The sequence below is a fragment of the Dendrobates tinctorius genome, unplaced genomic scaffold, assembly GCF_039654945.1.
Source record: "Dendrobates tinctorius isolate UK_male_01 unplaced genomic scaffold, ASM3965494v1 ptg000114l, whole genome shotgun sequence".
NCBI lineage: Eukaryota > Metazoa > Chordata > Amphibia > Anura > Dendrobatidae > Dendrobates > Dendrobates tinctorius.
Genome location: NW_027361782.1, coordinates 24,592,943 through 24,608,317, shown reverse-complemented (window position 1 = coordinate 24,608,317; position 15,375 = coordinate 24,592,943). Strand labels below are relative to the sequence as shown.

Below are 15,375 nucleotides of genomic sequence, written 5' to 3'. Positions count from 1 at the left end.
CAGTAATGACGTCCGCTGGTCACGTGCGCAGTACCAGCGGCGGGTCACGTGCTCCGGATACTTTGCATCAGAGCAGCCGGAGACAGGTGCAGCGCTGCAGAGGAGGCACGCTGTGCGCATGCGCGGGCAGGGGGAGGGGAGACGTGATGCCGCTCCCCCCCACACTGAGGCCGGGGAGGGGGGGAACGGATGAATTCTTATTAACCCTTGCGCTGCTGGAAAGCCGCAGGACGCGCAGATGGCGGTGCAGGGGCTACAGAAACCCCGAGCACCAAGCTCTGCTGGTATACAATGTGGAGGAGGGGGCGTGCGCGACCGCTGAAGTTCCCCAGATCCGCGCGTCCGCAGCCCCCACGATCCCCGCTTCGGCCTGTGGTGCCCGCTCACCTCCCGGAGCTCCCCGGCCTCCACCTACCTCCCCCCGCCGCCGGGATCCCCAGGCTGGGCCGGGTCCGCGCTGCTCCGGCTCCAGACAATGAAATCAGCACGTCCGATCATCAATTCTCATCATGATTGTGACGTCACGGCAGACAGCGGCCAATGAGAGGCCGAGATCAGGGGCTGACATGGGGGGATGGTGATCTGTGACTAATGAGAGCCGCACGGCGACCCTGCCCCGGAGAGCCCCTCAGACCCCAAAGTCCGGCCCTGCTCTTGGACCCCCGAGGGCTGCGTACAAGTGGGCATTGTATATCCAGGGGACTGTGCACTGTCCTGAGAGCGACCACCGTCTTTATATACAGTAATACACAGCCTGTAGTGATGTCACCCCTCCTATATATATATATATATATATATATATATACACACTATATCCGGCCTGTAGTGATGTCACCCCTCCTATATATATACACTATATCCGGCCTGTAGTGATTTCACCTCTCCTATATATATATGCTATATCCGGCCTGTAGTGATGTCACCTCTCCTATATATATATATACTATATCCGGCCTGTAGTGATGTCACCTCTCCTATATATATATGCTATATCCGGCCTGTAGTGATGTCACCTCTCCTATATATATATATATATACTATATCCGGCCTGTAGTGATGTCACCTCTCCTATATATATACTATATCCGGCCTGTAGTGATGTCACCTCTCCTATATATATATGCTATATCCGGCCTGTAGTGATGTCACCTCTCCTATATATATATATACTATATCCGGCCTGTAGTGATGTCACCTCTCCTATACATATTTATATATATACTATATCCGGCCTGTAGTGATGTCACCACCCCTGGATATATACGACTTGTAGTGATGTTACAACTCTTGGATATATACTATATACGACCTGTAGTGATATCACCGTTGCTGGATATATACTATATACGGCCTGTAGTGATGTCACCGTTCCTGGATATATACTATATACGACCTGTAGTGATATCACCGCTCCTGAATATATACTATATACGACCTGTAGTGATATCACTGCTCCTGGATACATACTATATACGGCATGTAGTGATGTCACTGCCCCTGGATATATACTATATGCAGCCTGTAGTGATATCACCGCTGCTGGATATATACTATATACGGCCTGTAGTGATGTCACCGCTCCTAGATATATACTATATGCAGCCTGTAGTAATGTCACCGCTCCTGGATATATACTATATACGGCCTGTAGTGATGTCACCTCTCCTATACATATATATGTATACGGCCTGTAGTGATGTCACCGCTCCTGGATACATACTATATACGGCCTGTAGTGATGTCACCGCTCCTAGATATATACTATATGCAGCCTGTAGTAATGTCACCGCTCCTGGATATATACTATATACGGCCTGTAGTGATGTCACCACTCCTGGATATATACTATATATTGCCTGTAGTGATGTCACTGCCCCTGGATATATACTATATACGACCTGTAGTGATATCACCGCATCTGGATATATACTATGTACGGCATATAGTGATGTCACCGCTCCTGGATATATACTATATATAGCCTGTAGTGATGTCACTGCCCCTGGATATATACTATATACGGCCTGTAGTGATGTTACCACTCTTGGATATATACTATATATACTATATACGACCTGTAGTGATGTCACCGCTCCTGAATATATACTATATGCGGCCTGTAGTGATGTCACCGCTCCTGAATATATACTATATGCGGCCTGTAGTGATGTGACCGCTCCTGAATATATACTATATGCGGCCTGTAGTGATGTCACCACTCTTAGATATATACTATATATAAATATATGGCATATAGTGATGTCACCGCTCCTGAATATATACTATATACGACCTGTAGTGATGTCACCGCTCCTGAATATATACTATATGCCGCATGTAGTGATGTCACCGCTCCTGGATATATACTATATATGGCCTGTAGTGATGTCACCGCTTCTGGATATATATTATATCCGGCCTGTAGTGATGTCATCACTCCTGGATATACACTATATATGGCCTGTAGTGATGTCACCGCTCCTAGATATATACTATATCTGGCCTGTAGTGATGTCATCTCTCCTGGATATACACTATATACGGCCTGTAGTGATGTCACCGCTCCTGGATATACACTATATACGGCCTGTAGTGATGTCACCGCTCCTGGATATATACTATATCTGGCCTGTAGTGATGTCATCTCTCCTGGATATACACTATATACGGCCTGTAGTGATGTCACCGCTCCTGGATATACACTATATACGGCCTGTAGTGATGTCACCGCTCCTGGATATACACTATATACGGCCTGTAGTGATGTCACCGCTCCTGGATATATACTATACTAGCTACTGAACCCGTTCTACGCCTGGGTGGAGAGCATTTATATTGGTCTTCATCCTGGTATGTGCTGCTTCCATCCTGCGCCCTACTCTTGTCATATGCTGCTCCCATCCTGCGTCCCCTTCCTGTCATGTGCATCCCCCCATCCTGCACCCTCAGCCTATTTTGTTTGCCTCCATCTTGTCATATGCTACTCTCTTCCTGTGCCCTCATCCTGTCATGTGTTCCTATCCCGCGCCCCAATCCTGTCATGTGGTGCTCCTATCCTGCGCCCCCATCCTGTCATGTGGTGCTCCCATCCTGCGCCCCCATCCTGTCATGTGCTGCTCCCATCCTGCGCCCCAATCCTGTCATGTGGTGCTCCCATCCTGCCCCCCATCCTGTCATATGCTGCTCCCATCCTGCGCCCCCTTCCTGTCATTTGCAGCCCCCATCCTGCACCCTCAGAATGTTTTGTGTGCCTCCATCTTGTCATGTGGTGCTCCCATCCTGCCCCCCCATTCTGGTATGTACTGCCCCCATCCTGGTATGTGCTACTCCAATTCCGCGCCCCAATCCTGTCATGTGGTGCTCTCACATTGCGCCCCCATCCTGCCATGTGGTGCTCTCATCCTGCATCCCCATCCTGTCATGTGCTGCTCCCATCCTGCGCCCCCATCCTGTCATGTGCTGCTCCCATCCTGCGCCCCCATCCTGTCATATGCTGCTCCCATCCTGCGCCCCCATCCTGTCATGTGCTGCTCCCATCCTGCGCCCCCATCCTGTCATATGCTGCTCCCATCCTGCTCCCCCATCCTGTCATGTGCTGCTCCCATCCTGCGCCCCCTATATTCAGTTAAAAGTGGTTGGATTGCTTCGCTGACGTATTTTCTATATATATATTCAGTAGAAAGTGGCTGGATTGCTCCCCTGACGTATCAATAAAAATGGCGCCGGAAAGCGCGGACTGCGCATGCTCCGATTCCGGCGCCATAACGCTCCCTCTCCTGACATCACGGCCTTATTTCAATAATTTCCGTCCACCAACAAAACGGCGCCTGAAGTGCGCTATACGCATGCGCCATTTCCGATGGAGGAGTCATGTTCCGGCCTCCAGCCTGAAGAGACCCCGCGGCAATACCGGATAGGTAAGTTGTTTTGCATATGCATACCACTTTCTCCTGGGCCACAATCATTCTTGGATGTGTATCTCTGTGGTGTCCAGACAGCGCAGGCGCGTTGCGCTTGTGCAGTCTATAAAGGCTTTGGACAGTGACGCTCCTAGCATTATATTATAACATGCAGCCTGTAGTGATGTCACCGCTCCTGGATATATACTATATATGGCATATAGTGATGTCACCGCTCCTGGATATATACTATATGCAGCCTGTAGTGATGGCACCGCTCCTGTATATATACTATATACGGCCTGTAGTGATGTCACCGCTCCTGGATATATACTATATATGGCATATAGTGATGTCACCGCTCCTGGATATATACTATATGCAGCCTGTAGTGATGTCACCGCTCCTGTATATATACTATATATGGCATATAGTGATGTCACCGCTCCTGGATATATACTATATATGGCATATAGTGATGTCACCGCTCCTAGATATATACTATATACGGCATGTAGTGATGTCACCGCTCCTGTATATATACTATATACTACCTGTAGTGATATCACCGCTCCTGAATATATACTATATGCAGCCTGTAGTGATGTCACCTCTCCTGGATATATACTATATACGGCCTGTAGTGATGTCACCGCTCTTGGGTATATACTATGTGCTGCCTGTAGTGATGTCACCGCTCCTGGATATATACTATATGCAGCCTGTAGTGATGGCACCGCTCCTGTATATATACTATATACGGCCTGTAGTGTTGTCACCGCTCCTGGATATATACTATATATGGCATATAGTGATGTCACCGCTCCTGGATATATACTATACGCAGCCTGTAGTGATGTCACCGCTCCTGTATATATACTATATACGGCCTGTAGTGATGTCACCGCTCCTAGATATATACTATATATGGCATATAGTGATGTCACTGCTCCTGGATATATACTATATGCAGCCTGTAGTGATGGCACCGCTCCTGTATATATACTATATACGGCCTGTAGTGATGTCACCGCTCCTGGATATATACTATATATGGCATATAGTGATGTCACCGCTACTGGATATATACTATATGCAGCCTGTAGTGATGTCACCGCTCCTGGTTATATACTATATGCAGCCTGTAGTGATGTCACCGCTCCTGTATATATACTATATATGGCATATAGTGATGTCACCGCTCCTGGATATATACTATATATGGCATATAGTGATGTCACCGCTCCTGGATATATACTATTTACGGCATGTAGTGATGTCACCGCTCCTGGATATATACAGTCATATGTAAAAGTTTGGGCACCCCTATTAATATTAACCTTTTTTCTTTATAACAATTTTGGTTTTTGCAACAGGTATTTCAGTTTCATATATCTAATAACTGATGGACTCAGTTATATTTCTGGATTCAAATGAGGTTTATTGTACTAACAGAAAATGTGCAATCTGCATTTAAACAAAATTTGACCGGTGCAAAAGTATGGGCACCCTTATCATTTTCTTGATTTGAACACTCCTAACTACTTTTTACTGACTTCCTGAAGCACTAAATTGGTTTTGTAACCTCATTGAGCTTTGAACTTCATAGCCAGGTGTATCAAATCTTGAGAAAAGGTATTTAAGGTGGCCACTTGCAAGTAGTTCTCCTATTTGATTCTCCTATGAAGAGTGGCATCATGGGCTCCTCAAAACAACTCTCAAATGATCTGAAAACAAAGATTATTCAACATAGCTTTTCAGGGGAAGGATACAAAAAGTTGTCTCAGAGATTTAACCAGTCAGTTTCCACTGTGAGGAACATAGTAAGGAAATGGAAGAACACAGGTACAGTTCTTGTTAAGACCAGAAGTGGCAGGCCAAGAAAAATATCAGAAAGGCAGAGAAGAAGAATGGTGAGAACAGTCAAGGACAATCCACAGACCACCTCCAAAGACCTGCAGCATCATCTTACTGCAGATGGTGTCACTGTGCATCGGTCAACAATACAGCGCATGCATAACACCTTTTTGTATGACCAAACAACTCAATCTTTGTTTCATCAGTTCACAGGACCTTCTTCCAAAATGTAACTGGCTTGTCCAAATGTGCTTTTGCATACCTCAGGCGACTCTGTTTGTGGCGTGCTTGCAGAAACGGCTTCTTTCGCATCACTCTCCCATACAGCTTCTCCTTGTGCAAAGTGCGCTGTATTGTTGACCGATGCACAGTGACACCATCTGCAGCAAGATGATGCTGCAGGTCTTTGGAGGTGGTCTGTGGATTGCCCTTGACTGTTCTCACCATTCTTCTTCTCTGCCTTTCTGATATTTTTCTTGGCCTGCCACTTCTGGGCTTAACAAGAACTGTACCTGTGTTCTTCCATTTCCTTACTATGTTCCTCACAGTGGAAACTGACAGGTTAAATCTCTGAGACAACTTTTTGTATCCTTCCCCTGAAAAGCTATGTTGAATAATCTTTGTTTTCAGATCATTTGAGAGTTGTTTTGAGGAGCCCATGATGCCACTCTTCATAGGAGAATCAAATAGGAGAACTACTTGCAAGTGGCCACTTTAAATACCTTTTCTCATGATTTGATACACCTGGCTATGAAGTTCAAAGCTCAATGAGGTTACAAAACCAATTTAGTGCTTCAGGAAGTCAGTAAAAAGTAGTTAGGAGTGTTCAAATCAAGAAAATTATAAGGGTGCCCATACTTTTGCACCGGTCAAATTTTGTTTAAATGCAGATTGCACATTTTCTGTTAGTACAATAAACCTCATTTGAATCCAGAAATATAACTGAGTCCATCAGTTATTAGATATATGAAACTGAAATACCTGTTGCAAAAACCAAAATTGTTATAAAGAAAAAAGGTTAATATTAATAGGGGTGCCCAAACTTTTACATATGACTGTACTATATACTACCTGTAGTGATATCACCGCTCCTGAATATATACTATATGCAGCCTGTAGTGATGTCACCTCTCCTGGATATATACTATATACGGCCTGTAGTGATATCACCGCTCTTGGGTGTATACTATATGCTGCCTGTAGTGATGTCACCTCTCCTGAATATATACTATATACGGCCTGTAGTGATGTCACCTCTCCTGAATATATACTATATACGGCCTGTAGTGATGTCACCGCTCTTGGGTATATACTATATGCTGCCTGTAGTGATGTCACCTCTCCTGGATATATACTATATACGGCCTGTAGTGATGTCACCGCTCCTGTATATATACTATATATGGCATATAGTGATGTCACCGCTCCTGGATATATACTATATGCAGCCTGTAGTGATATCACCGTTCCTGAATATATACTATATACGGCCTGTAGTGATGTTACCGCTCCTGTATATATACTATATATGGCATATAGTGATGTCACCGCTCCTGTATATATACTATATGCAGCCTGTAGTGATATCACCGCTTCTGGCTATATACTATATATGGCATATAGTGATGTCACCGCTCCTGGATATATACTATATACGGCCTGTAGTGATATCACCGTTCCTTGATATATACTATATACGGCCTGTAGTGATGTTACCGCTCCTGTATATATACTATATACGGCCTGTAGTGATGTCACCGCTCCTGGATATATACTATATGCAGCCTGTAGTGATATCACCGCTTCTGGATATATACTATACAGTGGGGAAAAAAAGTATTTAGTCAGTCAGCAATAGTGCAAGTTCCACCACTTAAAAAGATGAGAGGCGTCTGTAATTTACATCATAGGTAGACCTCAACTATGGGAGACAAACTGAGAAAAAAAAATCCAAAAAATCACATTGTCTGTTTTTTTTTCATTTTATTTGCATATTATGGTGGAAAATAAGTATTTGGTCAGAAACAAGCAATCAAGATTTCTGGCTCTCACAGACCTGTAACTTCTTCTTTAAGAGTCTCCTCTTTCCTCCACTCATTACCTGTAGTAATGGCACCTGTTTAAACTTGTTATCAGTATAAAAAGACACCTGTGCACACCCTCAAACAGTCTGACTCCAAACTCCACTATGGTGAAGACCAAAGAGCTGTCAAAGGACACCAGAAACAAAATTGTAGCCCTGCACCAGGCTGGGAAGACTGAATCTGCAATAGCCAACCAGCTTGGAGTGAAGAAATCAACTGTGGGAGCAATAATTAGAAAATGGAAGACATACAAGACCACTGATAATCTCCCTCGATCTGGTGCTCCACGCAAAATCCCACCCCGTGGGGTCAGAATGATCACAAGAACGGTGAGCAAAAATCCCAGAACCACGCGGGGGGACCTAGTGAATGAACTGCAGAGAGCTGGGACCAATGTAACAAGGCCTACCATAAGTAACACACTACGCCACCATGGACTCAGATCCTGCAGTGCCAGACGTGTCCCACTGCTTAAGCCTGTACATGTCCGGGCCCGTCTGAAGTTTGCTAGAGAGCATTTGGATGATCCAGAGGAGTTTTGGGAGAATGTCCTATGGTCTGATGAAACCAAACTGGAACTGTTTGGTAGAAACACAACTTGTCGTGTTTGGAGGAAAAAGAATACTGAGTTGCATCCATCAAACACCATACCTACTGTAAAGCATGGTGGTGGAAACATCATGCTTTGGGGCTGTTTCTCTGCAAAGGGGCCAGGACGACTGATCCGGGTACATGAAAGAATGAATGGGGCCATGTATCGTGAGATTTTGAGTGCAAACCTCCTTCCATCAGCAAGGGCATTGAAGATGAAATGTGGCTGGGTCTTTCAACATGACAATGATCCAAAGCACACCACCTGGGCAACGAAGGAGTGGCTTCGTAAGAAGCATTTCAATGTCCTGGAGTGGCCTAGCCAGTCTCCAGATCTCAAACCTATCGAAAACCTTTGGAGGGAGTTGAAAGTCCGTGTTGCCAAGCGAAAAGCCAAAAACATCACTGCTCTAGAGGAGATCTGCATGGAGGAATGGGCCAACATACCAACAACAGTGTGTGGCAACCTTGTGAAGACTTACAGAAAACGTTTGACCTCTGTCATTGCCAACAAAGGATATATCACAAAGTATTGAGATGAAATTTTGTTTCTGACCAAATAATTATTTTCCACCATAATATGCAAATAAAATGAAAAAAAAAACAGACAATGTGATTTTCTGGATTTTTTTTTCTCAGTTTGTCTCCCATAGTTGAGGTCTACCTATGATGTAAATTACAGACGCCTCTCATCTTTTTAAGTGATGGAACTTGCACTATTGCTGACTGACTAAATACTTTTTTTCCCCACTGTATATGGCATATAGTGATGTCACCGCTCCTGGATATATACTATATACGGCCTGTAGTGATATCACCGTTCCTGGATATATACTATATACGGCCTGTAGTGATGTCACCGCTCCTGTATATATACTATATATGGCATATAGTGATGTCACCGCTCCTGGATATATACTATATGCAGCCTGTAGTGATATCATCGCTTCTGGATATATACAATATATGGCATATAGTGATGTCACCGCGCCTGGATATATACTATATACGGCATGTAGTGATATCGCCGTTCCTGGATATATACTATATACGGCCTGTAGTGATGTCACCGCTCCTGTATATATACTATATATGGCATATAGTGATGTCACCGCTCCTGGATATATACTATATGCAGCCTGTAGTGATATCACCGCTTCTGGATATATACTATATATGGCATATAGTGATGTCACCGCTCCTGGATATATACTGTATACGGCCTGTAGTGATGTCACCGTTCCTGGTTATATTCTATATGCAGCCTGTAGTGATATCACCGCTTCTGGATATATACTATATATGGCATATAGTGATGTCACCGCTCCTGGATATATACTATATACGGCCTGTAGTGATATCACCGTTCCTGGATATATACTATATACGGCCTGTAGTGATGTTACCGCTCCTGTATATATACTATATACGGCCTGTAGTGATATCACCGCTTCTGGATATATACTATATATTTGAATCTTGAATCTATGGCATATAGTGATGTCACCACTCCTGGATATATACTATATATGGCCTGTAGTGATATCACCGTTCCTGGATATATACTATATACGGCCTGTAGTGATGTCACCGCTCCTGTATATATACTATATATGGCATATAGTGATGTCACCGCTCGTGGATATATACTATATGCAGCCTGTAGTGATATCACCGCTTCTGGATATATACTATATATGGCATATAGTGATGTCACCGCTCCTGGATATATACTATATACGGCCTGTAGTGATATCACCGTTCCTGGATATATACTATATACGGCCTGTAGTGATGTTACCGCTCCTGTATATATACTATATACGGCCTGTAGTGATGTTACCGCTCCTGTATATATACTATATATGGCATATAGTGATGTCACCGCTCCTGGATATATACTATATGCAGCCTGTAGTGATATCACCGCTTCTGGATATATACTATATATGGCATATAGTGATATCACCGCTCCTGGATATATACTATATACGGCCTGTAGTGATATCACCGTTCCTGGATATATATTATATACGGCCTGTAGTGATGTCACCGCTCCTGTATATATACTATATACAGTCATGGCCAAAAGTATTGACACCCTTGCAATTCTGTCAGATAATATTCAGTTTCTTCCTGAAAATGATTGCAAACACAAATTCTTTGGTATTATTATCTTCATTTAATTTGTCTTAAATGAAAAAACACAAAAGAGAATGAATCAAAAAGCAAAACATTGATCATTTCACACAAAACTCCAAAAATGGGCCGGACAAAAGTATTGGCACCCTCAGCCTAATACTTGGTTGCACAACCTTTAGCCAAAATAACTGCGACCAACCGTTTCCGGTAACCATCAATGAGTTTCTTACAATGCTCTGCTGGAATTTTAGACCATTCTTCTTTGGCAAACCACTCCAGGTCCCTGATATTTGAAGGGTGCCTTCTCCAAACTGCCATTTTTAGATCTCTCCACAGGTGTTCTATGGGATTCAGGTCTGGACTCATTGCTGGCCACCTTAGAAGTCTCCAGTGCTTTCTCTCAAACCATTTTCTAGTGCTTTTTGAAGTGTGTTTTGGGTTATTGTCCTGCTGGAAGACCCATGACCTCTGAGGTAGACCCAGCTTTCTCACACTGGGCCCTAAATTATGCTGCAAAATTTGTTGGTAGTCTTCAGACTTCATAATGCCATGCACACGGTCAAGCAGTCCAGTGCCAGAGGCAGCAAAGCAACCCCAAAACATCAGGGAACCTCCGCCATGTTTGATTGTAGGGACCGTGTACTTTTCTTTGAATGCCTCTTTTTTCTCCTGTAAACTCTATGTTGATGTTTTTGCTCTAAAAGCTCTACTTTTGTCTCATCTGACCAGAGAACATTCTTCCAAAATGTTTTAGGCTTTTTCAGGTAAGTTTTGGCAAACTCCAGCCTGGCTTTTTTATGTCTCGGGGTAAAAAGTGGAGTCTTCCTGGGTCTCCTACCATACAGTCCCTTTTCATTCAGATGCCGACGGATAGTACGGGTTGACACCGTTGTACCCTCAGACTGCAGGGCAGCTTGAACTTGTTTGGATGTTAGTGGAGGTTCTTTATCCAACATCCGCACAATCTTGCGTTGAAATCTCTTTTCAATTTTTCTTTTCCGGCCACATCTAGGGAGGTTAGCCACAGTGCCATGGGCTTTAAACTTCTTGATGACACTGCGCACGGTAGACACAGGAACATTCAGGTCTTTGGAGATGGACTTGTAGCCTTGAGATTGCTCATGCTTCCTCACAATTTGGTTTCTCAAGTCCTCAGACAGTTCTTTGGTCTTCTTTCTTTTCTCCGTGCTCAATGTGGAACACACAAGGACACAGGACAGAGGTTGAGTCAACTTTAATCCATGTCAACTGGCTGCAAGTGTGATTTAGTTATTGCCAACACCTGTTAGGTGCCACAGGTAAGTTATAGGTGCTGTTAATTACACAAATTAGAGAAGCATCACATGATTTTTCGAACAGTGCCAATACTTTTGTCCACCCTCTTTGTTATGTTTGGTGTGGAATTGTATCCAGTTTGGCTTTAGGACAATTCTTTTTGTGTTTTTTCATTTAAGACAAACTAAATGAAGATAATAATACCAAAGAATTTGTGTTTGCAATCATTTTCAGGAAGAAACTGAGTATTATCTGACAGAATTGCAGGGGTGTCAATACTTTTGGCCATGACTGTATGGCATATAGTGATGTCACCGCTCCTGGATATATACTATATGCAGCCTGTAGTGATATCACCGCTTCTGGATATATACTATATACGGCATGTAGTGATATCGCCGTTCCTGGATATATACTATATACGGCCTGTAGTGATGTTACCGCTCCTGTATATATACTATATATGGCATATAGTGATGTCACCGCTCCTGGATATATACTATATGCAGCCTGTAGTGATATCACCGCTTCTGGATATATACTATATATGGCATATAGTGATGTCACCGCTCCTGGATATATACTATATACGGCCTGTAGTGATATCACCGTTCCTAGATATATACTATATACGGCCTGTAGTGATGTTACCGCTCCTGTATATATACTATATACGGCCTGTAGTGATGTTACCGCTCCTGTATATATACTATATATGGCATATAGTGATGTCACCGCTCCTGGATATATACTATATGCAGCCTGTAGTGATATCACCGCTTCTGGATATATACTATATATGGCATATAGTGATGTCACCGCTCCTGGATATATACTATATACGGCCTGTAGTGATATCACCGTTCCTGGATATATACTATATACGGCCTGTAGTGATGTAACCGCTCCTGTATATATACTATATATGGCATATAGTGATGTAACCGCTCCTGGATATATACTATATGCAGCCTGTAGTGATATCACCGCTTCTGGATATATACAATATATGGCATATAGTGATGTCACCGCGCCTGGATATATACTATATACGGCATGTAGTGATATCGCCGTTCCTGGATATATACTATATACGGCCTGTAGTGATGTCACCGCTCCTGTATATATACTATATATGGCATATAGTGATGTCACCGCTCCTGGATATATACTATATGCAGCCTGTAGTGATATCACCGCTTCTGGATATATACTATATATGGCATATAGTGATGTCACCGCTCCTTGATATATACTATATACGGCCTGTAGTGATGTCACCGTTCCTGGATATATTCTATATGCAGCCTGTAGTGATATCACCGCTTCTGGATATATACTATATATGGCATATAGTGATGTCACCGCTCCTGGATATATACTATATACGGCCTGTAGTGATATCACCGTTCCTGGATATATACTATATACGGCCTGTAGAGATGTTACCGCTCCTGTATATATACTATATACGGCCTGTAGTGATATCACCGCTTCTGGATATATACTATATATGGCATATAGTGATGTCACCACTCCTGGATATATACTATATACGGCCTGTAGTGATATCACCGTTCCTGGATATATACTATATACGGCCTGTAGTGATGTCACCGCTCCTGTATATATACTATATATGGCATATAGTGATGTCACCGCTCCTGGATATATACTATATGCAGCCTGTAGTGATATCACCGCTTCTGGATATATACTATATATGGCATATAGTGATGTCACCGCTCCTGGATATGTACTATATACGGCCTGTAGTGATATCACCGTTCCTGGATATATACTATATACGGCCTGTAGTGATGTCACTGCTCCTGTATGTATACTATATATGGCATATAGTGATGTCACCGCTCCTGGATATATACTATATGCAGCCTGTAGTGATATCGCCGCTTCTGGATATATACTATATATGGCATATAGTGATGTCACCGCTCCTGGATATATACAATATACGGCATCTAGTGATATCGCCGTTCCTGGATATATGCTATGTACGGCCTGTAGTGATGTCACCGCTCCTGGATATATACTATATATGGCATATAGTGATGTCACCGCTCCTGGATATATACTATATGCAGCCTGTAGTGATATCACCGCTCCTGGATATATAATAATAATAATAATAATAATAAATTTTATTTTTATAGCGCCGACATATTCCGCAGCACTTTACATTTCAGAGGGGATTTGTACAGACAATAGACATTACAGCATAACAATAATCACATACAGTAGATTATAACAAATACCAAGAGGAGTGAGGGCCCTGCTCGCAAGCTTACAGTCTATGAGGAAAGAGGTAGACACGAAAGGTGGGTGGTAACAGTTGCCCTGATTGTATGGACCAGCCATAATGTTAAGTGTGTAACAGTACAGACACAGAGGGCTAATGGATGCATAAAGCATGTGGGAACATGATGCTGGGAACCTGGTTATGGTAAAACTTTTGGCTCTGCCACACAGGGATAGGTTAGGTTAATGTGTTGAGGCGATAGGCCAGTCTGAATAAATGCGTTTTCAGGACACGCTTAAAATTGTGGGGATTGGGGACTAATCGTATTGACCTGGGAAGTGCATTCCAAAGAATTGGCGCGGCACGTGTAAAGTCTTGGAGACGGGAGTGGGAGGTTCTGACTATTGAGGATACTAACCTCAGGTCATCAGCAGAACGGAGGGCGCGGGTAGGGTGGTATACTGAAACAAGGGAGGAGATGTAGGGTGGTGCTGAGCCATGGAGGGCTTTGTGGGTGAGGGTAATAAGTTTATACTGAATTCTGGAGTGGATGGGTAGCCAGTGTAATGACTGGCACAAGGTAGAGGCATCGGTGTAACGATTGGTGAGGAATATGATCCTGGCTGCAGCATTCAAGACAGATTGGAGAGGGGAGAGTTTTGTAAGAGGGAGACCGATTAGAAGAGAGTTACAATAGTCGAGACGAGAATGAATAAGAGAAACAGTAAGAGTTTTTGCAGAGTCAAAAGTAAGAAAAGGTCGAATTCTAGAAATGTTTTTGAGGTGCAGATGACAAGAGCGAGCCAGTGATCGAATGTGGGGGGCAAAGGAAAGCTCGGAATCAAGTATGACCCCAAGACAGCGGGCATGTTGCTGGGGAGTAATAGTGGAACCACAGACGGAAATGGCAATGTCGGGTGTAGGTACATTAGTAGCGGGAGGAAACACAAGGAGTTCAGTCTTTGACAGGTTCAGTTTCAGATATAGTGAGGACATGATATTAGACACAGCGTTTAGACAATCGCCAGTGTTTTCTAGAAAGGCTGGCGTGATGTCAGGAGAAGAAGCGTATAATTGGGTGTCATCAGCATAGAGATGGTAATGGAAACCAAATCTACTGATTGTTTGACCAATAGGGGCAGTGTACAAGGAGAAGAGGAGGGGGCCTAGAACCGATCCTTGAGGAACCCCAACAGTAAGGGGAAGGTGAGAGGAGGAGGAACCGGCAAAAGAAACAGTAAAGGAGCGGTCGGAGAGATAGGAGGAG

The 15,375-nt window shown here is 43.5% G+C and overlaps 1 protein-coding gene across 3 annotated transcripts in view; it reads right to left on the bottom strand.

Moving 5' to 3' along the window:
- Positions 1–553, bottom strand: part of HDX (highly divergent homeobox) — a 65,020-nt gene extending 64,467 nt beyond the window's left edge. For 2 of the 3 annotated variants that reach the window (XM_073589907.1, XM_073589910.1), the window contains exon 1: positions 416–553. The gene's annotated coding sequence lies outside the window, so the exon portion shown is untranslated. Of the gene's footprint in view, positions 1–34; positions 55–415 lie in introns of those variants that run through there. The other variant, XM_073589908.1, reaches the window with a different exon arrangement.
- Between the last annotated feature and the right edge of the window lie 14,822 nt (positions 554–15,375).